Here is a 23,837-nt window from a genome sequence, read left to right as displayed (position 1 = left end):
GGTGTTGCATACTGCAGGCAAGAGGACTACCACCAAGCTAATGCCCCAGGTCAAAACACTTTAAAAGATAGCAACGTGCCTAACATAAAGCTTACTATAGTTAACCATTTTAAACCTATAGTTCTATAAGCAAACTCACACTCCTGTGAAGTAACGGGATCCATCTCCAGAGTGTGTGTCGTGTCTTACTCACACTGTGTGTGTTAATAAGCAACTGCCAGTTCCCTGGTAGCTACTGTTCTACATATGTTTTTTTTTACTTCAAATATTGCAAGTACCACATATAAGAGAAACCATACAACCCTTGTCTTTGTGGGTTTGGCTTATTTAATTGTGGCGCTGGGAATTAAATTCAGGCCTTCAACATTCTAGACAAGTCCTCTACTACGTAGTTACACGCAGACCATTGTTTTACTAACTTTTACATCCTCAAGACTTATCCTTGTTATATGAAGTGTCAGAGTACCATGTCCTTTTGAGCATGAACAGTGTTTGCTGTTTTGAAATTATAATATAATTACACTCTCCCTTCCCTTTCCTCCCTCCAAACCCTCTCGTATACCCCTCCTTTCTCTGTTTCAAACGAATGACGTCCTTTTTTCACTAACTGGTACTGCACACAATCACATATGTTCCTAAATGTAAGCATTTCCATATATATATATATATATATATATATATATATATATATATATAACCACATTTTCTTTATTCATTAATTTGTTGATGGACCTTTGGGTTGCCACCTCTTGACTGTGATAACAAGATTGTTACGGACACGAACATCTGTTTAGGTCCCTACTTTCAATTCTTTGTGGGTATATACCCAAAAGTATACTGTAGATCATTGGACAGTTTTCATGTGAATTTATTATTATTACTGTGCGTGTGTGCGTGTGTGTGTGTGTGTGTGTGTGTGTTGTGTATGTGTAATGTGTGAGCACTTATAGGCATGGCATGGACACAGAGATCCTAAGACATCTTTGTGGAGTTGGTTCTCTCCAGTCAACTGCAGATCTGATGAACCGTACTTCTTACAGTTAGCTTTGCCCGAGGGCCCGCAAACTGGTGTAACTGGTGACGTCACTGAGATATGGCATACCCAGGAGGGCAGCGATTCTTCATCTAAAGACTGCGTCTCTACACTGATCACTCTGCCATTTTTATCTCATCTCCTGAAAGTCGGGGTTGGCTTGTGAAAAGTTGTTAAGCTACAGCCAGAAGGTGAAATGCCAGCATTGACTCAAGCCCCTTCCCTGCTCACAGCATCAAATGAAATCTTCTCTGGTTTTCCAGTGGCTTTCTGAGTTGGGTCGTCATCCATCCAAGGACAATGAGAAGTTCTTATATGCTGTCAGCAATTGTTTGCCCAAAATACTGTGCCTAGCTATGAAAGTATCTAATAAAGTTGAATACAGTTTGAAAATATTAAAATGGCTGAGAAAAGTGTACAGTGGCCACAACAGTTTGCAATCCCAGCAACAATGAAAGATGTTCCCTTCCCCACATTCTCGCCAGCATCTGTGGGTGGTTACTTTCTTGACCATAGTCACTCTGTCAGAGGTAAGTTATTTAAATTTGCATTTCTCCAATATTCGTGTTGTATTTGGTGTGTTGTTGTTGTTGCTGCTGTGGTTGTTTTGAGTCAGAGTTTCTCTGTGTAGCCCTGGCTGTCCTGCAACTCGCTCTGTAGACGGCTGACTTTAAACTCACAGAGATCTGCCTGCCTCTGCCTCCCGAGTTCTGGTACTAAAGACCACCACCGCCCAGCAACATTTCAGGAATTCCTAATGATGAACTTTTATATACATATATATATATATATATTATATCAGTTATCTTTATTTCTTTTTAAGAGAATTCTGCTCAGATAAATAGCCCATTTTTAACTGAATTATCTATTTCCTTGACTCCGTTCTTTGAGCCTTTTGTATACTCTGGATATTGTCTGTCAGATGTTATATCTCTGGAAAAGGCTTCTTCATTTAATGTCTCCATGCTTTTTAATGTCATGAGGTCCCACTTGTCAATTATTGACCTTAATTCCTGAGCAGAGTTCTGTAGAAAACATCCTTTCTTACACCTTTATGTAGCGGTAAAAATAAAAAAAGGGGCGGAACGTTTCCTGCACACGCCCTGGTGGTTGCTAGTTCCGGCTCCAATTAGTATCTCTCCTGGCAGCTCTCTGCTAGCCTCGAACTCTCTGGTTCCAGCTACCCAGCAAAATCATGGTTCTAGAAGTCCAGCAGCAGCTGGCCTATCGCGGCTCCCTGCCACGGACTCTGCCCACACTCCCAGCAACCGCCCCCTGGTAGTCAAAGTATGAACTCCCCAACTGCCCGATAAAATCAAGACTCAACAAACTGTAACCCAACAATCAGATTTGTAGTTAAATTCTTATTCTACAATACATCCATACAGTAAATTCACTGCCAATTAATAAAGATAGAAACTGCCCACCTACAGAAGATAAAAATTGACCTAGTCCACCTGGATCTGGGTCATCCTGCTCTGTTGTCTCTACCTTGGTTTTTCGCTCCTCTTCCTCCTCCCTGCTCCCTAGACTTTTTCCTGCCTACCCCTCCTTCTCATCCAGTGATAGGCTTCTCCTTATCCTGGACCCTCCTTGCTGCATAATGACATCATCCTACACCTATATCTGAGCGGACTCTACCTATGTTTTCTTGTAACAATTTTAACATTCCAGGTTTCACATTGAGGTCCTTGGATCCATTTTTTTTCTTTTTTGGTTTGGTTTATTTTATTGGTACAAGGTAATAGATACAAGTGTAATTTAATTCCTACATGTGAATATCTAATTGTTCTTATTTAATATCATTTCTTGATAATACTGTCTTTTCTTCAGGTGTGCTTTGGGGATTTTTTTTTTTTTTTAGTATTCTCTTTAATAAACTACAATTAGAAGAAGAAAAGTAGTTTGGATGTTTTACAGCACAATAGTGCAACTATAATCTACCACATACATCTACAAGTAGCTAAAGGAGGAAGGTTGAAGGTACCCAACATAAAATCAGTTAGAGGGGATGGGAAATGGTAATTGCTCTTCTTTGTTCATTAACCAACATATATTTGTATCCAATCACATTACCATATCCAATAAGTAATTCCAAATAATTTATGTCAACTAATAATAGGTAAGTTAGAACAGAAGGTAGGCATTCCATGCACACAGTTCCCTTAGGGAGCCTCCCTTCCTGGAACACAGAAGAGCTTCATTAGAACAATGGTGCAATGGTCCCTCCCAGGGGAGCTTGGATATACAGGGTGCCTCCTCTACAGCTTTCTTCCTGTTTCCGTAGTCGCTAGTACGTGCTGGAGTCTGACTCCATGCCCATTGGTCTTGGGCAAGAATTGATGACACCAGATTTGGATAGCCACAATGAGGGAGTGTTTGATTGATGAGTAAGGGGTGGGGGCGGGGAGAGTCAGAGACAGAGAGACACAGATGAGTGCCCGTCCCTTCCAATACTGACAACCTACAAGTTCTGGTTCAGGACCACCAGCTTCTGCAACAGGACCCTCATGTCCTCACAGCCTTTGCTATACATGGAGGACAAAGGCAGAGGACAAATGACATAATGGGGAATGACCCATAACAATAAACCCTGTACAGCAACCCCGAGAATTCTAGAATCATCAATGCAAGCCCCCAGATCAGCGAAAGGATTGGAAATATCAGAGTCATGATGGATCAGACTCGGATCAGACAGCAAGCAGGTGTTGACTACAAAAGGAAGAGTAGGAAGAAATCAACTCTCTGAATCCTTGCCAAGGAAACCAAAAACTGCGGGACAATAAGCAATAACATTATAATGTCTCTACTGTGACTTTTAGATTTACACTTGATATTTTGCTTTTTGTGTGTGTGTGTGTGTTTGTCCTCTGCAGTGCCTCTATGGACTTTATGCAATGATTATTTTAAGAGTAAAGCATTACCTATGACAAACCTTAAAAAAAATTGATGAGTAAATAATATTTTTTTCTCCATTATAAGAAAGCCCATATCCTAATCCCTGGAAACTGGGAAGAGGTTGCCCCATGTTGGGAAAAGGATTTTAAAGATGTAATTCTGTTGTGAGTGTGGAGACAGGAAAATTAACTTAGTTTTGGTAAGGGGTCTGATGTGGTCCCAGCAGGCATTTGGGGAGATCAGGGGATCAGAGTGAGTAGGAGCAGCTGTGAAGAGAGACAGTGGTGGAGACAGAGAAAGAGATAAAGAGGCCACAGGAGTTGAAAATATCAAGGAAACAAATTTTTCCTTAGTCAGAAAAGCAGCACTATTAATACCTAAGTTCTAGGCCTTCGAGCTCCAGGATTGGAAAGTTGGCCCTGCTTTAAGCTAGAAGGTTTGTAGTGACCTGTTATAACATTGATAACAGAACTCATGCAAAAGAATAAATATCATTCTGGTATTTTTAAATTATTCATAGGACAAGGAAAGATCTTATCCTAGAAATAATGATTGAAAATGGTTAAAGCTAGCAAAATAGTATTTTTTTTCTGCTTATTTGATGGATCTCAAAGCTGAATGTGAAGATTGTATTTGTCTGCTGGGCAGTGGTGGTGCACACCTTTAATCCCAGCACTTGGGAGGCCGAGATCAATGGAATTCTGTGAGTTCGAGGCCACCCTGATCTACAGAGGGAATTCCAGGACAGTGTACACAGAGAAACCCTGTGTTGGAAAAAGAGAGTACCAGTCCGGCTAGTCAGCAACACCTATGACAATGCTACATACCACTGGTCACCAGCTAGATACAGTGGTGCACAGCTATAATCCCACCACTGTGGAGAAAGATGCAGGATGATGGAGTTCAAGAGCATCATCTTGGCTGCACTGAGAAAGCTTCAAGGGCGTCCCTAGCTGCTATAAGATGAACACACAGGGCGAATGAGAAATGAGTGTGTTTTGGTGGTAAGATTTGATGGGCTGATGGGTGATACTGCAGCAGAGTCCTGCCTGTCCTGATGTACAGAATCATCATGGGCTCGCCGGGATTGAGTCAGTCTCCTTGTGAAGTGATGAAGAACAGAGTCTTTACCTGTCGGTGCAGTGTGAGATAACAGCAACGTCATATGTGACATGGTCATACTGCTCTCAGTTCTGCCCCTGTTACCTAAAGCCAGATACAAAACCTCTGCAAGCTTCGATAACATTATAATAACAATACTACACCACCCTCTGCTTCTTTACAAAAGGAGTAGGGCTAGGGACGAAGTCTAAGGCTTACATAATAGGCACAAGGGACTAGATTCAATCCCTAGGACCAAAAGCAAATACATGTTAAAAAAAAAAAAAGTAAATGTTACAATTCCCGTGACATTATTGATCAAGTAAAATAATAAAGTGATAAGTATTTAAATTCAAATTAAAACTAAATTTCAAAGAAAATAGCAAGTCTGCAGAACTTGTTTAGTCCACAGTATTCCTACTCAATGCCACAGAATAGCATGAGGAAAATTAACCAAATTGTGGCATACTCTTAAACAGTGTCTGGGGGCATTTATCTCTAAACCTTTCATTGTAAATGTGTACCTACAATTAGTAGATAATTTGCCTGAGGAGAGTAATCTATTCTAATGGCCTAGTGCCCTTTCTGGCTAAAGTCATTCAATCAGTCATTTCTTCAGAACAAAAACCAGGCTGGTTGCTGGGAAGCGGGCCCCATGAGGACAATAAGTCTATCTTATTCATTCTCACAGTTCATCTTGATTTCTAACTGTGTGCCTTGGATGCCATCCTGTGTTTTTACTTCTGGGCTTGCTTTGATTACACATATGCTCAGTTTCTGCCTGACTCTTTCTGGTGATAATATGATTATCAAATGCCAAAGGTGATGGGATCTTCCGTGACCGAGCCACATACGCCTTAGAGTATTTAAAGAAAACCATTTTCTGAGGCTGGATGCTTATCCCATAGGCATCCCTGCACTGGGTAAAAAGTCATTTGGGGTCTCTTTCCACGTGTAACATTATAAGCAAAACAATGTGAAAACGTGTCTTAGTTACTTTTCTATCGCTGTGAAGAGACACGTGACCAAGGCACCTTAGAGAAGGAAGAGTCTACTTATTCACCATCAGACATTAAACTCACCAAACAGAGACTGCCCAGTAGCTCCAAAGCAAAATTATAAAGTACTTTAAAGAGCCGGTTCCTTGGGGACAGTGATGTCCCCAAACTGACAAGGAAAGAAAGAAGAACAGAAAGATGGAGAGATGGGGAAAATGAGCTCCACAAATGATATCGTTTGTGGGGAGTTTCCTCAGCTCAGTGCTTGGCTGTGTTTACAGTAAAGAGTGCATGAACTTGACAGACAGCTGAGGGCTCTGATTGTCTCAAGAGCAGAGCATCCTTGGAAATGATATGGTGCAAACACTGTCAAATGGCCCCCTTTGCATCTCACTGCAATCTCTAGCCATAACAGCTGCCAGGACCAGCAGGAGCCAAGCTGCCAACCAGCCCTCAAAACACCAGGCTCGCTATCTGTGGGATCCCTGGACTCCATAATAACAGGGACTTCAGCAGCTCAGGTTTGGGTTGAGTTTGAGACAGAGAATCTCTAGCCATGGGACTCAAATGGAGATGCAGCAAGGGAAGGATGCTGTGAGGATCATGTGATGAGGGTAACCAAACAGAGGAGTCCTGAGATACAGGATGCTGGAATTCCCTGCTGGCCCCATCATCTCTCCTTTGTGCTGTTCTGGGCAACAAGTTCACTTCAGAAGATGAGACTAAGCCTGGAATGTATCCTCTTCAGCTGAGCTGCTAGGGATTATATCCCCTGAAAGAAATCAGGGATCCTAACTATAGTTAAGAAGCAGCGACCTTAACTGAACTCTCATATGACAGACAAAATTTGACTTGTATAATCAATATTAACTAGAAAAATGGCACTTCTGTACTGGAGAGTCATATAACCTCATACCTACCACACATCTGGGATAGCCTGGCTTACTCTGCTTATGCCATATTCATAATTTCACAGACTGTCCAGGTGCTACCGCCACAATTGTGAACATTAGCTATTGTTGCCCTTTTGCCAAACACTTATTTACAACGAGCTTTGTGCTAAAGGATTGAAATGAACGATCACAATGTGAACAAGCCATGGGCTTCTTTAGATGTAGCTGAACCTATGCAAGGTCTCTTGTGGATGAAACAGTGTGTGGCAATTGAGTTGGGTTACATAACCCCCTCAGGCCCCGCCTAGCCTACTGAGCCCACTAATGGAAGACGGTAGGTTTCGTACGGAAGTGTGGTCTGGCCTTCTCTTCCTTGTGTCTCTGTTTAATCTAATCCTTCTGTAACAGCAATCCTTGGCACAGCCCATGCTGCTGGAAAGTGTTTGGAAAGAATACATATAAAGAGAACAGGTATCTGCAACCCTTTCTGTACAATGACATCTTTTCTGTTCAAATCAACTGAAAACACAAGAACCTGTAATTGTTTGGGTTTTTGTTTGTTTGAGACGGACTCTCACAATACATAGCCTTGGCTGGCCTGGAGCCTGCCATGTAGACCAGTATCTCCTCAGACTCATAAGATCTGCCTGCCTCTGCCTCCTGAGCGCTGGAACAAAAGGCATGCGCCACTTCGCCAGGCTTGTTCTAAGGCCTTGATATTAACAAATGCATTGTTCCCACATATGTGACTCTCTGGCTCTTGGAATCCCATGTCCTTGTCCTGGTATTTGTTCCCACAAAATTTTCTGCATTTTTTATCCACTTTACTTTCACCATCCCATGTGTACACCAAAACCCAGTGAAGTGCCCTCTGATGCTAATAATGAAAAAGCGCAGGGGAGTTTGTGAATTATTTTTCCAGCATTATGTGCCCAGTACCTTACTTCCTGCCTCATAGTATATTTCCGTCCATCTTGTTCAGTGAGGCACTGAGGTCAACTGGCCTGAGACTACACTTCTAGATCACAGCAAACCACGGGTCTAAAACCAAATCACTTTGATGCCCAAATCTACCTCTTACATATCTCTGCTTGTGTCTCATATCCATTGTTGATATCTGTCTTGCTTTTTTTTTCTTTCTTTCTAATTTTTTTTTGAAATTGTAATAAAACTATATCATTTTTCCCAAACTCTCCCAGTTACAAATTCAGGGCCACTTTTTTCATTAATTGTTCTTACACACACACACACACACACAAAATACTCCTAAATACTTGAGTACAACCTGCTTGTTCTATGTAATGTTACTGGTATGTATGTTTTCAGAGATGACCATTTGGTATTGGATAATCAGTTGGCGACCTCTTCCCTGGAAAAAAACATGTCTTTCCCACTCTCTAAATTCCATGGTTGCTTCTTTGTGTAGGGTTGAGGCTTTGTGGGCTCTTATTCCTTTTCTTAACACTAGCACCCCAGAGTCTTGCTCATTTTCAAGGTTTTCTCAGAACACAAGCATTAACACTGTTGACCAGAATGTTCTAGTTGATAACTGTTTCACTCTTGTGATAACTGTCTTTGATCATCAACTTGACTATATCTGGAATGAACTACATTCCAGACATGGAAAGCATATTTGAGAGAGATATTTTGCTTGCTTTGAAGTGGGTGAATCAATTTCTAGTCTAGACCTTTGAGATGGAAAGACAATAGGACTTTGATTCAGACCCTGAGACAGGAAGACACACCTTTAATCTGGATCACTCCTGCTAGAAGCCTATATAAGGATATGGAAGGGCGGGGGTCTTGTTCTTTGCCTGCTTGTTCTCACCTTGCGAGCCCATCCATTGGAATCTATTTCTTCAGCATTCCAACATGTATAGAAGGCCAGATGAGACACCCAGACTTCTGGGACTGAGCAACTAATACAGTCTTGGATTTTCAATGTACAACTAGCTATTGCTGGATTAGTTTGACTGTAGCCTGTAAATCATTCCAATAAATTCCATATAAATATATATATATGGAATACATATATATGCATATATACATATACATACATATATACATATATAATACATATACAAATATATTATATATACATATACATGCATATATGGGAAGATATATGAAATATAATATATATCCAGGAAGAGAGAGACGGAGAGAGACAAAGAGAGACTCATTCCATAGGTTCTATGACCCTAGAGAACCCTAAGTAATACAACTCTTCTTTTTTACTTCCTTTCCTAATTTTCTGTAGGTTTATTCTATGGTTTTCTCAATGACTGGGTCAGTACTCATTGGCTTTCAGCAATCCAAGCACTTAAAGCACATTTGTCCCTACAAGTTTCCTACATATTTTGACATTATTACACTCCAAGAATTTTCCACATATTATACTAACTCTATGGTTTAGTAATCCTTTCTAATCTACTTCAATGTGAGCAAAGGCTGAAGGGTACAAGATAGCAGACCCCTGTGTCTTGATGCATGGCTGCTTTTCACCAATTTCGCTGCCTGGAAGTGGGCAGTGTTATTGCCACTCTACTGGCTTTCTCTTTTGCCATCCTTTAACATCCAGCATTTTTGTGGAATATCTCCATATTGTGCATGTGCCTTTTGGAAATAGTACTATATTTACATGTATTTTTTTTAATTCAGTATGACTTTCATTATAATTTAATCAGAAAAATCTATTGTTTTTATTCTTTTAATTATTCGTTGTTATATAGACCTGCCTAAGTCCATTTTCATGCAAGTACATAGTGTGCTTTGAGCCTGCTACTCTCACTGGTGATGCTTCACACCATTCCTTTCCCATGATCCTTGTTGTTACTCAGACAGTTTCTATTCTATTTTCTTTTTATTTTTTTTTAAATTGAAAATATATTATTCTCTCACACACTGTATCCCAACCACTACTTCTCCTCCTTTCCCTGCCCCAGTTTCCCACCCTTACCTCCCCTCTTCCCCAGATCCACTTCCTCTGTTTCCCTTCAAAAGAGAACAGGTCTCCAAGAGTCAACAACCAAACACAACGAAACAAGAAAGAATAAGACAAAATAAAAGCTCTCACTGAGGCTGGACAAGGCAACTCCTTAGGAGGAAAAGAGTCCCAAGAGACACACCTGCTCCAATTGTTAGGAGTCCCACAAAACCACCAAGCTAACAGCCATAACATAAACACGGAGGATCTGGAGCTGAGCCCTACAGGCCCTGTGCTTGCTGTTTAAGTCTCTGTGAGTTCATGTAAGGCCTGCTTAGTTGAATAAATGAGCTATGTTCTCCTAGTATCCTCCATCCCCTCTGATTCCTGCAGCTTCCTTCCCCCTCTTCTGTGGAGTTCTCTGAGCTCTAATGGGAGAGACCCAATGAAAATGCCAGTTTAGACTTTCCACATAATGTCTGCCTGTGGATCTCTGCACCTGCTCCCATCTGCTGCTGGAGGAAGAATGTCTGATGATGACTGGACAAGGTATCGATTTGGTCTTCTAAGAGGCCCACAATTCTATTTCCATGTCATCAACTGATATGTGGTTTTTATATCTATGATTTCTAAGACCTATAGATGATAGAAAACATGTAATACTGTCTTTCTGGGGTTGACTTAATTTGCTTGATATGGCAATGCCCCAGTGTACCAGTTGTCCTGCAAATGACTAACTTCATTCTTTGTGACAAAGTATTCCATCATATATAAACTACACTAGTCTTAAGATTTAGGAAGTGAACAAAACAGTACCAGAGAGCTTTAGCTTACAAGATTCCCAAGGGCCCTCTCTCAGCTACACCACTGCTGGAGAGAGGAGATGTTCTAACAGTCCAGCTGTGAGGAAGCTCCAGGGATGTAGGTTTTATGAGTTCTAATCCATGCTGGAGTGGGCTCTCCATAGCATAGCTGCCTTTAAGTCACCCTTAATCTACAAGTAAGCCCAATAACTCATTGCTTTTCAACTCATCACTTTGGTGTGTTGTTAGTACCCCACCTGGGGTGAATAGACAATTATATCTCCTCAGGAAATTCACATAAACATATATTGATTACTGTCTCCTAAATCTGAGATTCATTAAGATATCCTGAAGCATTTGCCATTTTGTGTTATAATTAGGGGTTTATTTATGAATATGGAATATTCATGCCAACTGGATGTATTTTCTTGTTTTGCTTTTATTTATCTTGCTGGGGTGGTAGGATTGCCTGTGGCACATTGGACAGGTAGAAGTCAAGGGGCAACTCAAGGAAGTTGGTTCAAGCAGTTCACATTGACCATGACTAGACACACATTTTGAAGTAAATTCTTATTTAAATAGTCCAGGTAACATTTCTCAATCCACCTGAGGGCAGGCTTCTGGATGCAAACATTTAGAAGACAGTTCTTTCCCCTCAACTACAATAGATAACGGGTTCACAGACAGCAAGTTTCTCCACTTTTTTCCTCCAAGTTTTCACATGGATTTAGGGTTCAGACCATACAGACCATGTCTAATCCCACTTCTTACTGTAGGAATGCCTTTGATTCTGTAATTCATCTCTCATTAGAGATGTTGGAACCTGGAGGAAGGAGTTGATGCAGAAGCCATCAATAAGTGTTGCTTATAACTTGCTTCATATCATTGCTCAACCTGCTCTCATGTAAAACCCATTACCACCAGCCCAGGGATGGCCCTGTCCCATTGATCGCTAATTAAGAAAATGCCTTGCAGCTGGATATCATGGAGAAATTTCCTCCACAGAGGCTCCTCTTCTTCTATGACTCTAGCTTGTGTCAAGTTGATACCCAAAATCCAGCCATTACACAGTGTCTATAAGAGACCTGTGACAATTGTATTACAATCGAATTATAGCTATAATCTAGAACTATATCAAGTCCGATGAGAATAAAGAAAACAAGGTTGGGAAGAGAATGAGAAGAGGACATGGACGCTTTGTTGAATCCAGAAGGACAAGGGAGTCATCTGATATGGGAAGGCTAAGAGCAACAGCGGCCATGAAAACAGAACATACATATTCAGTGAATGCAGGCAGTTCTGTGTGACTTAGGCAAATAGGAAACAGAAGGCAATCAAGTAAAGAGCACCTCTTGGGTTAGAGAAGTGATTCAGTGGTGAAGAGCACACATAAAAACCCAAATTTAGTTCCCAGCACCTACATGGCCTCACAACTGCCTGTAACTCCAGTTCCAGGGAATATGATGCTTTCTATTGGCTTCCCAGAGCAGTAGGGATATACGTCCTGCACATATGTGCATACAGGCAAACTACTTCTACACATCAGATAAAAATAAATAAATCTAAAAGGGAAAAATTAAAAAGAACATATAGAAATCAGTTGAGATAGCTTGCATTTCAGTTAAATGGTGAGAAAACCAACTTCTAAGGAGAAGATGCCCTGGGGAGGGAAGCAGAAAGGTAGGTAGATACCATAGTGCCACCTTGATGTGAGGACACAAAGGCTTCTGTTCGACTGATTTATTATTAAATCCTATACTCCCAAATGTCCAGATGGGCCTGGGGTCTTGCTGACTGAAAGAATGACTCAGTGGGTTTTAGAAAAATCATATACCAGCCATATACACATCTTACTATATAACATCCTCATTTTTCATTACCGATACTGTATCGATAAGTGGGGAATAAGTAGGTTACAGATGAAGAAGTTATCATAAAGAGGACTTGCATTTGATGTAAGGGATGCTGATCCTGGTTGTTGGGGGTTGGTTTTGTGTACTGTGTATTTACATGCTGATTTCTATGCTCAGACATCTAACTGCTGTCTGGACGATGGCATGGTCGAGCATGTCTGGCCTCAGTGTTATGTAAAAATGGTTTCCCATCACTTGTGATTGGTTAATAAAGGAACCAACCAGCCAATTAGCTGGGCAGAAGAGATAGAACAGACTTCCGATTCCAGTCATGGGATCCTAGAGAGATCAGAGGAGAGAGAGAGAGTAGGGAAGAAGAAGGTATAGAAAACCCATGGAAACACTAGGAGGATTTGCCACGAGATCATGATTGAGAAGGCAGCCATGATAACACGCATGGAAGAGAGCAAACTATAGCAAGACTGAGATACAGGCAAAGGGCCACTTGGCCAGGTAAGCAGCCTACAGGACTGGAGTACCTCAGAATCTACCCACTGCTTGAAGCCTGTTAATAAAAATTCCAGCTCTCTGTCATTTACCCGGGAGCTAAAACAGGCTAGAGCTAGCATAAAAACAGCCTGGAGTTATTTGGGAGCAACAGGGGCTAGAAACCTCCCAAGAAGTCTTTTTATACCTGGTACTTCATAGACCACACTAAGAGACAGGAGCTGAGACTATTGCAGCGTCTGCCCCAAATGTGATTATAAAGGTATGATATTTAAGAAAATGCCTACTCCATCTTCTTAATATTCTCAAATAGTATTTTATCTTTAGATATTACATTAATATTTCAAATGATATTATCCTCTTTTATTAATTTTAAAGATTTATTTATTTATTTTATGTATGTGAGTACTCCGTATCTCTCTTCAGGCACACCAGAGGGCATCAGATCCCATTACAGATGGTTGTGAGCCGTCATGTACTTGCTGGAAATTAAACTGAGGATCTCTGTAAGAGCAGTCAGTGCTCTTAATTGCTGAACCATTTCTCCAGTCCCTTATTATTATTTTTAGATGCTTGTTTGTTTTCTAATGGGAAAGAGAAAGAAAGGGTGTGAATACAGATGGGAGAGAACGTAAGGAGGAAATGGAGGGAGAAGGAGGAGGGGAAACAATAACCAGAATAGATTGTATGGGGGAAAAAAATCTATTTTCAATTAAAAAAAAATAGAAGAACAAAGGAAATGCCTACTCCATCTTGCTAATATTTAAAAGATCTAATTTAAAGTTTTATATATTATGTCCAAATAAATGTGTGATTATACTTAAAACCTACCTAGGATTAGACAAGAAGGAAAATAAACCATGTCTCTCTTCTTTGAAAATCTATATGCTTCTGGGACCCCATTTCTTCCTTTACTAAGAGTACTATCTTTCCAGAAGAACATATTGTAACCAGTTCTCTCAATTTATGGACATAGTATGCCCACCTCTAATATTCTTTTAATAGATCTGACCTACAGTCACGTAGACTATAAGTTACTGAAGCCTTTAACTAAATTTCAAGAAATTTTAAACCTCCTTTAGCAACTAGGTTAGGACATTATAAGAGCCAATGTTCATATCTGTCTCCTGAATAACCCACGTCTATACCCTAAGTGATTTCAAAAGAATTTCATGACTACATGGAAATTGATTGAACACATAATCTATTTCCTCATGCGCATGTAAATTTTGCATCTCAAAATACTGGGTTTCTTTCACTTCCAATGGGAGTTTTGCACACAGTCTATAAATCTTGCTGTTAAGACATTTTCCTTCATTATCCTAAATTTATCTTAATTTCAATCCAATTATAAACTGTTTACTAGAGTTTTCCCCTCATATAATTGAGCACAGTATAGTTGATTTTTTAACTGTAAACATACATCTGTGAATAATTCCTAAATGCCACAGTACATAGGAGATCCTGCAGCATAATGGAAGTAATTTATTTCCAAATTGCTCCCATTTCTCTCATGCCTTGCGCACAGCGCTTTATTAAAATCAAGTCCAGCAGGTATGACAGGAGGCTGACCTTGTTTCTCTAGCACTGCACATGCTGCCCTCACAAGATTTCCGAGGCCCTTTCGTAGCTCAGAAATTCAAAATCTCCACAGCAGGGGTGCGGGGAAACAACGAGAATCCTGAGGAAGTCCATGGAGGTTCAGACTTTGGCTCTGCCAAACTCTGCAGTTGTGTGACTTTGAGCAACATTCAACCTCCTTCTGGCCTTAGCTACTGCATAGGAAAACTGAAGCACAGTAGCTTCCTCACAGGCCCACTGTGAGGTGTCAGTGACCAATAATGTAAAGAACGTAAGTGGTATGTTAACGGTTGCTATTAATATAATTATCATATGGTCACTTTTATTCTTGAGAATTGTTAGCAGACAATTTTGAGGCAGTAGATGAAGTTGCCTCATAGAGGTTCTACAGTGATGCCTGCAAATATAATAGCAACCATAACGTGATCTGTTTATTCTATCGTCTTCATGGTCAAACATCATGACCAGCCAGTCAAATCTACTTTCAGCAAATCAACCTCCTAGTAGTCCTTAAACCAACACAGTGTTACTCTCACATAATAGACCTTGGCTTTCTATTCAACAATTGGGACAGTGTGTCAGTTGAGTCAGACTCATCAAAACGGTACTGTGTGTCTCCTGTGGGCAAGGTACTGAGTCAAGATGTATGGAAAATATAAAGACTAAAGGTCTATCCAGTAACTGTTAAGGGACCTTTGCTATATCAGGTGTGGAACTAGATAATAACAATATAGAAGAGAGAGGATAAGAATAGTCTTTATTCTTGAGGAATTTCTTATCTCAGAAAGGAAAGGAGGATTAGTTATAACACCGGATAAGGACTGTATGAGAAATGGATAAAATTTGAAGGGAGAGAAGGGCACGATAACGCGGAGAGAGGGAGAGATAGAGGCCAAAATGGCATCTAAGATGAACACAGTATCAGGAGGAATTAACATGGAGAAGGGCCAGGGAGAGTTCTAGGAAGCATAGACAAATCCCCAGCAGCGTTTTCTTCCAGGGAGAAAGTAGCAGGTATGATACCTGGTGTGCAAAGCAGCTTGGGGGAAGTGTAGATAGAAGAGAAAAGATGCTCACAGAATATAGCGAGCCATGCTAAGGGGCTTAGAAAGGAGAAGGTACTGAAGGGTCAGGCAAGGAGTGTGGTTCTCAGCATTGTAAAACCTTCATTCTGGCTACAAAGTAAGGACCAGCTAAGTCAGGAGACGGTGGGACAAAACTCGAGTCAGAAAAATAATTCTATTAGCAAGGCCTGGACTTGACCTGGTCTCACAGAAGACAGTTGGAATGTAAAGAAACAATGGTTTCAAAAGAGAGTGAGAAGAGAGACTCAACAAGGTCTGGCAATTGTGGTAAAATGGGTGGGGAAGAAGGAAGAACCAAGGGCAACTTAAGATAAGAGAGAAGACAAAATAAATAATTAATAAATAAATAAAAAAGAATGAAGCTGCCTGTCCCTGGCTGTGTAATAAAGGCAGGACGGAACACAAACACTGATGAAACAGACACAAAGAGATGCCGAAGTGTGTGGAGACACTCTCTTAGTGTCCCCAGAAATGTCACCCAAGTACACAGGGTCTGGACTCCGGTGAAGATTCATGGGGGTGGGAGATACTTGAACAAGCTGAAGGTCTTCCTACCCGTCAGTGGTGCTGAGCTAGAACATGGATGCTTGCTGATGACCAGAGTCCCGAGGACAAAGTTGTTCGCCTGGAATTGTAGGCAGACAGTGTCTGCCTCTGTACCTTCCTTCTCTAGCTGCATCTATAAGGTTCTGTCCAGGGGTTGGTAGGTTTGCCCATTGCTACTCTGAACACATTCTCAGTGAAGACCTTGTCATGACATAAGCTAGGGGTACTCCATATGTGTAAGGGTTAAATCCTCAATACCTCAAAAAAAAAATTAGGTAAAAGAAAAACTTTTGCATAATGCTTCAAAGCTTTTCTATATTGGATTTTTGCCTTGAAGTAGATTTTGACATTAACATCAGACTTCAAAAAATTAGCATTGCTCTCGGTATGTATCCCAAATGCGGGTACCTTCTACTCCAGCCCCACTAACCTAGCCCTGTGATTAGAGCATTTGGCTGTGCCACGGAGGCACACAGAGGAGTGTTCCTGCCTTTTAAATTGCCAAGCCAGCACATGTGGGATGCATCTTTAACCACAGAATATGTTTTCTTTAAGGCCTTTCCTCAATTGTAAAATCCTAAATTTAATAAGGGTTGAGGAAGCCTATAAATCAAACACAATAAAATCATAACCCATACACCTTGTTCTAAGTGGGCTACATATATTTTTATCATTGAAAAGTATAGATCTGGGTGTTCTGCAAATACTGGTTTCTCCAGCAGTCTGGGGGACAAAGCCGCATTAGTTTTCAATTTACAGAACATGATGTTAGTGATTACATTAACTTAATCTAATATTATTTCCCATATTTAAAGATAGAATGAGAACCGTGTGTTTCAATTGTTGTTGGCTTTAAAAACATAAACGGGAACGCATGTGTGCATGTGTATGTTTGCATGTACATAAAGGAATAAGGAATCGGCTGGCCTTCCATATAATCAGCCGAGTTATTAGTACAGCTGTGCATTCTGTGTCTCAGGGGATTAGAAGCTCGGCCTGAAATCTCATTTAATTACAGAGCATTGACTACCATGGACCTCTTGCATCTGGACCCAGGATAATAGAGAACATTTTGTCTGAATGGTTTGTAGTGTTTGGGATGGAAACACATGTAGTTCAATTTCTAACATTTGATTGAGAACAAAAAGCAAAACTTCACAGATGGTTAGCTCAGCCTATTGAACGATTTCACTAACGTTCCTCAACTCGACTCTCCTATAGAGACTTCAAAAATGCAGTCCTTTCCCCTGTGGCATGTACAGTGAAAAGACAAAAGAAAATTTAGTTCGTCCATACATGAATGTAAAGATAATATTTATCTCGAGTTGTCATAGGAACAACACCAGACAATGTAAGTGAAAGGTCACAACCAAAGGTCAGATGATGTGTTAATTATAGCTACTACTCCCTTTACCCATTCATTCATTATTCCTTAGAAGCCTTTGAGAACCCCTCAGCTACTAAGCCCTGTTCTCCATGAATGGAGTAGAGTGATTAATAGTACAGTTCGTGCTTCTGCTATTCTACAGCTCGCACCTACAGAGGGGAGGTAGGTGAACAATAAGATGCTCCTGAGAAAGCTGAAGGAAATAATGGGACAGCGCCACTGGGACTTTTAGGGAAAGCCTGTCAGAAGCATACCATTCTAGCCAGAGACTAAATAAATTTCATGAGAGAAAGCCAGCTACTAGAACTATGTTTCCAGATGAGGGGCAACTACAGCAACCCTGAGCTAGGCCCATATGAGAAGGAAGGTAGGAAGAAAAGTTGAGGCTTGAGGAACACTAGATGGACCAGTCTTGTCCACGATGGCAAATTTGGACTCTATCCTCAGAGCTGTAGGAAGCCACTAGAATATGCTAGGGACTGAAGAGATGCGTTCTGTGTGATACTTATATTAAGATAACTGGCGATCTGGAAGGTAGCTGTCGAACACCAGAGAAGGGCTGGAGACTCAGCCACAAGAGCAAAACCAGAGTAAGGGCAAGTAAAGGCTTGGCCTGAATTGTCCCACAGGGAGGTGATAGAAGGGGAAAAAAGATGGATACCACTAAGTTTTGGGATATCCATACACTCACATCCTTAGAAGGGAAACCCATCAAGGAGCAATAAACAAAGGCAGTGGGTATTCTAGAAAAGGTTTTCCTAGAGCCAAGAAAAAAAGTATTATGAAGGAAGAAAGGGATTGTTGGTAAATCTGCTACCATTGGGAGAAATTGATGAGAACCCAGAGGAGCCAATTGCTTTTGACAATGGGGAAGTCATGGATGACCTTGAGATAAGATCTAAAGGGTGAGTGCAGTGGGCTATGAGAAAGACATGAATCTGAGGAATGTAGAATGAAATTCTAGTAAGCTCTTCTGCAAAGTTTCACTATGAAACTCAAAGATAAAAGTAGCTCTTTAAAAGAAAATCTTTCCCATAATAACTAATGCTCGTCAGTACCATTTTTATAGCTAGGGAGCAATGTATATCATCTCCGTGCAACTGATGCCATTTCTGATAAATAATGGCACTTAACTGTTTAGATATTAGTCAGCTGATGCAAAAAGAGCTCATATAACTTGCATAAGTTATGGCAATTATTAAGAAGAGGTGCTAGCATCAGATGTTTCCAGCTTCATGACCCACGTCTTTCCTAAAAATTTTGTCTAATTTTCAGCCATTATCTCTAGCTAAATAAGTCTGTGTCCCTGCATACTGACTCTGTGTGTTACCAAATATATTTCTCACTACACAAAACTCTCTGATACCTATCTACCCTGGCTAATGACCTCATACACCTAGAATACCAAAGGTGGAAACAACTTAAGACAAGCTGAACAATGAATGGTGCATCATAAGCCAGTTTTTTCCTTCTCTGTGCTATGTGTTCCTCAATATCAGTTTTATCTCATTTGTCCCAGCATTAAATTCTAGCATTAAAAAAAAAAGAACCCTGTATTCTCCATAGTTCAAAAAGACAGACAATTCCCTTCTTACCTGAAACTCACCCAGTCTCCTTGACTCAACAGTGATTCATAGATCCTTTGTGAGAAACCAAACCGCATCAAAGCCAATAGGGAAATCTGAAATACCTTCATAACTGAGTCCCTACCAGATCACAGTTTAGTTTTAAAAAAAAGAAGAAGAAGAAAAGCCTCCCATCTTCCAGGTTCTTTGTGGAAAGGTATGGTGGTTTGAATGAAATGTCCCCCATATTATTGAACATTTAGTTGGTCTCAAGTTAGTGATCCTGTTTAGGAGGCTTAGGAAGTGTAGTCTTGTTAGAGCAAATGTGTCACTGGAGGTGTGTTTTGGAAGCTTAAAGACTTGGCACCATTTTCAGTTTACTTGCTTTGATTGATGCTTGCAACTTGAGATGTGAGCTCTCAGATGTTCCTTCTGCCCTACCTGCTTCCTGCCATGCCTCCCGGCCATGATGGTGATGGATTCTTGTCTTTAACTCCATGAAAAACCCTTCCTTCTAAAGTCATCTTGGTACAAGGAGTGACTATTCTTTTGTCAGGGCCTGCCATCGTGCTCTTTGGAGGAATATGGAAGACTTGGAAATAAAAGCCTTTGACCACTGAAACTAGGGCTTAATGAGCCATCCTATTGTTATGTCCAAAGGAAACTCCAATTCCCCAAACTCCAAAAGGCAGGCCATATATCCAGAAATGAACTCATCCCACTAAGATTTCTGGTGCTTAGCTAAAAGCCAGCAGTCTTCTGAAACTTCTGAAGCCAGTTTCAATTTGCCAAAAAAAGACATTTTCCTATCTGGCAGAATGGACAAATAGCCTCATTAGCATATGCCTGTGGTTGCATATAAAACTGATACTCACCTCCAGGCTCTCTCCATACCAAAAGTACCTGTTAGGCATTACAAGGTCTACCCTAGCATCCTAAGCTCCCTCACCTCTCCAGGCTTCCCTCCCCCCATATACCAGGCTGCTCTCCTTATAACACCAAGGTTCTTCTCCTATTGCTGTTACCCTTGCTAAACTCTGTCTGTTCTTTATCTCTGGTTATCTTCCTTCTCTCACAGATAGCCCTGGTCATGCCCAGTCTGCTGGCCATGTTTAATTTCAATCTCATTTCTTTCTTTTTGCTCTAGACTCTTTAATATGCCTCTGATTGACTTTCTCTTATATCTACAATAAGAACCTTAACCATATCATGGAGTGGTCATGTCAGCCATTTCTTTACTGTATTCTCTCACATATGGAGCTTGAAACAGTAGTGTGGGAAGTTGGGCAAACTGCCCAGAGCAAACAATTTCACAGGAAAACAATATTAGCAACTGGGCAACAGACTGTTGTTTCTGTGATATTTTGACCAAAAGGAAAAAAAAAGGATCTGACTTCTGTCCCTTACCTAAGAACTTACCTGAGGCTAAATTTAAAATTAATAGAACCAGACATAATGGTGCACACATTTAATTCTAGCATTCAAGGCAAAGGCAGACAGATCTCTGTGAGTTTAAGGCCAGTTTGTGTAATATCCAAAATTAGTCTATAAGCCTCACCTGCCCAAGGACTAGGTAACTTACTAAAATGATGGGAGTTGTAGTTAGTTCCATCTCCAATAAAAAAATAAAAAATAAAATTAAAAAAAAAAAGTTCCACCTCCTGAAGAACCTGGAATGCTGGAAGTTGTAGTTCTTGGAAAACAAAGACTCATGAGAAAACTGTAATAACCTTTGAGTTTTGTCCATAAAGAGCCCTACATCATGTGTCTCAGGGTTGTTCATCTAGAAAATTCCAGAGAGTGGTCCTGACTGCTTTTGGACCTTTTGGACAGTATGTAACATTTAATAAAGCTTGCTTCAAATTTGGCTCAAAATGGTGGACTTGGTTTTTCTCCAGCAAATCTCAGGATTAACTAACATTTGGTCTGTATAGTGAGTTCCAGGACAACCAGGGCCAGGTAAAGAGACACCCTCTCAAAAAATAAATAAATAAATAATTTTTTTAAAAAAAGCAATAGACTAAGGTAAAGAGATGGCCCAGTAAGAAAAAGCATTTATTGTTGTTGCAGAGGTCTTGGGTTCAGTTCCCAGTATCCACATGGTGACTCACAACCATCTATAACACCAGTTCTAGGGGTTCCAACAGAAATACACGGTGCACATAAATGTATGCAGGAAAAAATTCATTGGCATAAAATGAAATAAACATAAATAATAAATAAATAAATAAATAAATAAATAAATGTAATGGGCAGAGGAGATCTCAAGACAGCCTTACATTGACTCTGTCACATAGTGATCATTATTATGCAAGTCTACAATAAAAAAGAGCTTGTAGGGCTGAAAAAGACTACTACATATGTAGTTTGAAAGAAAGAGACACAGCAGACAAGTCTAGTGCTAAAACAGGTAAAGTTAAAATGAGGTCTAAAGTGCAGTGGAATAAATGAAGTCAGTCAAGACCTCACCCAGCTAAGCTTCCAGCTTGTGAAAGAAAAAGCCTAACGAATTTCCTGCATCAAGAAAGGAACAAAAAAATCAAAAGTTACAGCAAATGTGATTCAGAGGGGTCAGGATTCATTCCAAGTGGACAGTGGAACGTAGCACCATCTTCCACATGGTGTTTAGTGTCAATTAGTGCCAAGGATTTGGTCAGGGGTCCTAAGGAAAGGGTGTTTGGGAACAGTGAATGAAGGACTTAAAGTCAGTAATGGATGCAAACTCTGTGTTCTGCTCCAGATAGCTCTCCGTTTGAGATCTCTCTCCCTTGCAGATCAAAGCCCAGTCTTTTATTTTGCATAAGCTACTTCCTTAGGAATTCCTTGGGAATTGCATATCAGCTCAATCATTTACCCTAGGTTCCCTTTTGATTATTCCAAGAATCAGCATTTTATGACCTTAGCCCCTTGACTCTAAAGACAGGCCAAAAGCTGCTAAGTTTTGCTGTTTGCTGGAGTTCAAAGATGTCCCATTGTTCTATTACATCACCAGCTTTCTGTTTTCCAACTTCTTCACTGACTTAGCTTGGTTATCCTAGAACCTGCTCTGTAGAAAGACCTTGAACTCAGATCTTCCTGGCTCTGTCTTCTGAGTGCCAAGATTAAAGACATGTACCATCATGTCTAAACTTAATGTTTTTTGAGGTTTTTTTTTTTTTTTCACCTAGAACTTACTCTTCCTAGGCTGGCCCAGAACACAGAAATCTGCTTGCCTTTGTCTTCTGGGATTAAAGGTATATACAACCATGCCTGGGCCTAAGTTTTCCATGGCCACTATTCCTCAAGGTCCAGTTTCAAAGCTTTCAAGCTCAAGATCTGGATCAAGTGTACTCTCCATTTCTGGATTGTAGTTCATTCCAGATTAAAAGTCCAAACTATTCCTTGTTCAACTGGAAAGACAAACAATAAGTTTAGCTGGGTGAGATCTTGCCCTGAGATCATTACTTCTTAAATCTCTTTTTCTCCCTCCTTAATTTCTTTCTGACAATGCTGGCTCATTAGTACAGCTGCCTCTTGTAGTGGCTTGTGTTCTCATGCTAATTATGTTACCCAAAAACCTGTTTACAATATTCCACACATTGTCTAAATGAAGCCTGCCTGCCTCCAGTTGGCTCAGACTGCATAATAAAGTTGCCAATGGCTAAGGGCTGGGCAGGGAAACAGAAGTGGTACTTTTAGGATTCCCAGCAGGAGAGAGGAAGAAAGGAGTCCACCATGAGAAGGGTATAGGACAGACTACTACAAGAAGGAGCAGGAGGTGAGACAGTCGAAATGTAGGTGCAAAGGGAAAGCAGTCCCATGGGGTGGTTGGCCAGAAGGAAATAGGGCAGCAAAGATATAGATTTAGAAAGTGTTAACTCAAGAATATTGGAGGGGAGGGGAGTGTGTGCTATCTGCAATGAGGTTTGGAAGTGCCCAACCATTGAGCTAGTTAAGGTCATTAAATATAAAGTTCACGGGCAGTGTGTGTGTGTGTGTGTGTGTGTGTGTGTGTGTGTGTGTGTGTGTGTTTCATTCATGAATTTAGAGCTCTTGGGCAGGTACAGAGACTTGTGTGCACTGCTGGGAACATAGAGAAGACTTTTGAACAATTTACTGCTACAACCTCTGTTCTTCCACATTTGTGCAGTCCCTCATACAATTCCTATTGCTTCATTATTAAATAGTTGAAAAATCCCTTAAAGAACAGTTCTTACACTGATTTTTATATTCTTGAACTCATGTTTTCAGAATTTTTTCTCACAGCCTTAAGGGCTGCCCTGAAGATCATAGCATACCTCTACAAATGGTAACATTTTGTAGAGGAACACAAGAGACATTCTCACTTCCTGGAATCATGCTGTATCTGATTATCATGGAGTCATTACCCTTGGCAGGGAGTATATTCCCTGAAGGAGGAACATAAAGTAAAATATATACATCATTATACAAGTGAGCCTTATGCCTACAGCAACCATTAGAATTTGAAAAGACCCACACCCTGCTGGCTCTGTTCCAGGAGCAGAAACAGTGTCACACTGTCCCTTTTTTGGCTATGCTGGACCTGGCAATGAAGAATACAAGAGTAAATAGGCCATAGAATTTTCCTCCAAGGTTCAAATGAGCAACTGAGGCCAGGCATGTGGCAGGGACTCCTGCCTGGAGGCCCTCAGAGCTGTTGT

The sequence above is a fragment of the Rattus norvegicus genome, chromosome 4 (genome assembly GCF_036323735.1).
Source record: "Rattus norvegicus strain BN/NHsdMcwi chromosome 4, GRCr8, whole genome shotgun sequence".
NCBI lineage: Eukaryota > Metazoa > Chordata > Mammalia > Rodentia > Muridae > Rattus > Rattus norvegicus.
The sequence above is the reverse complement of the archived record's forward strand: the minus strand, read 5'-3'. Positions refer to the sequence as shown.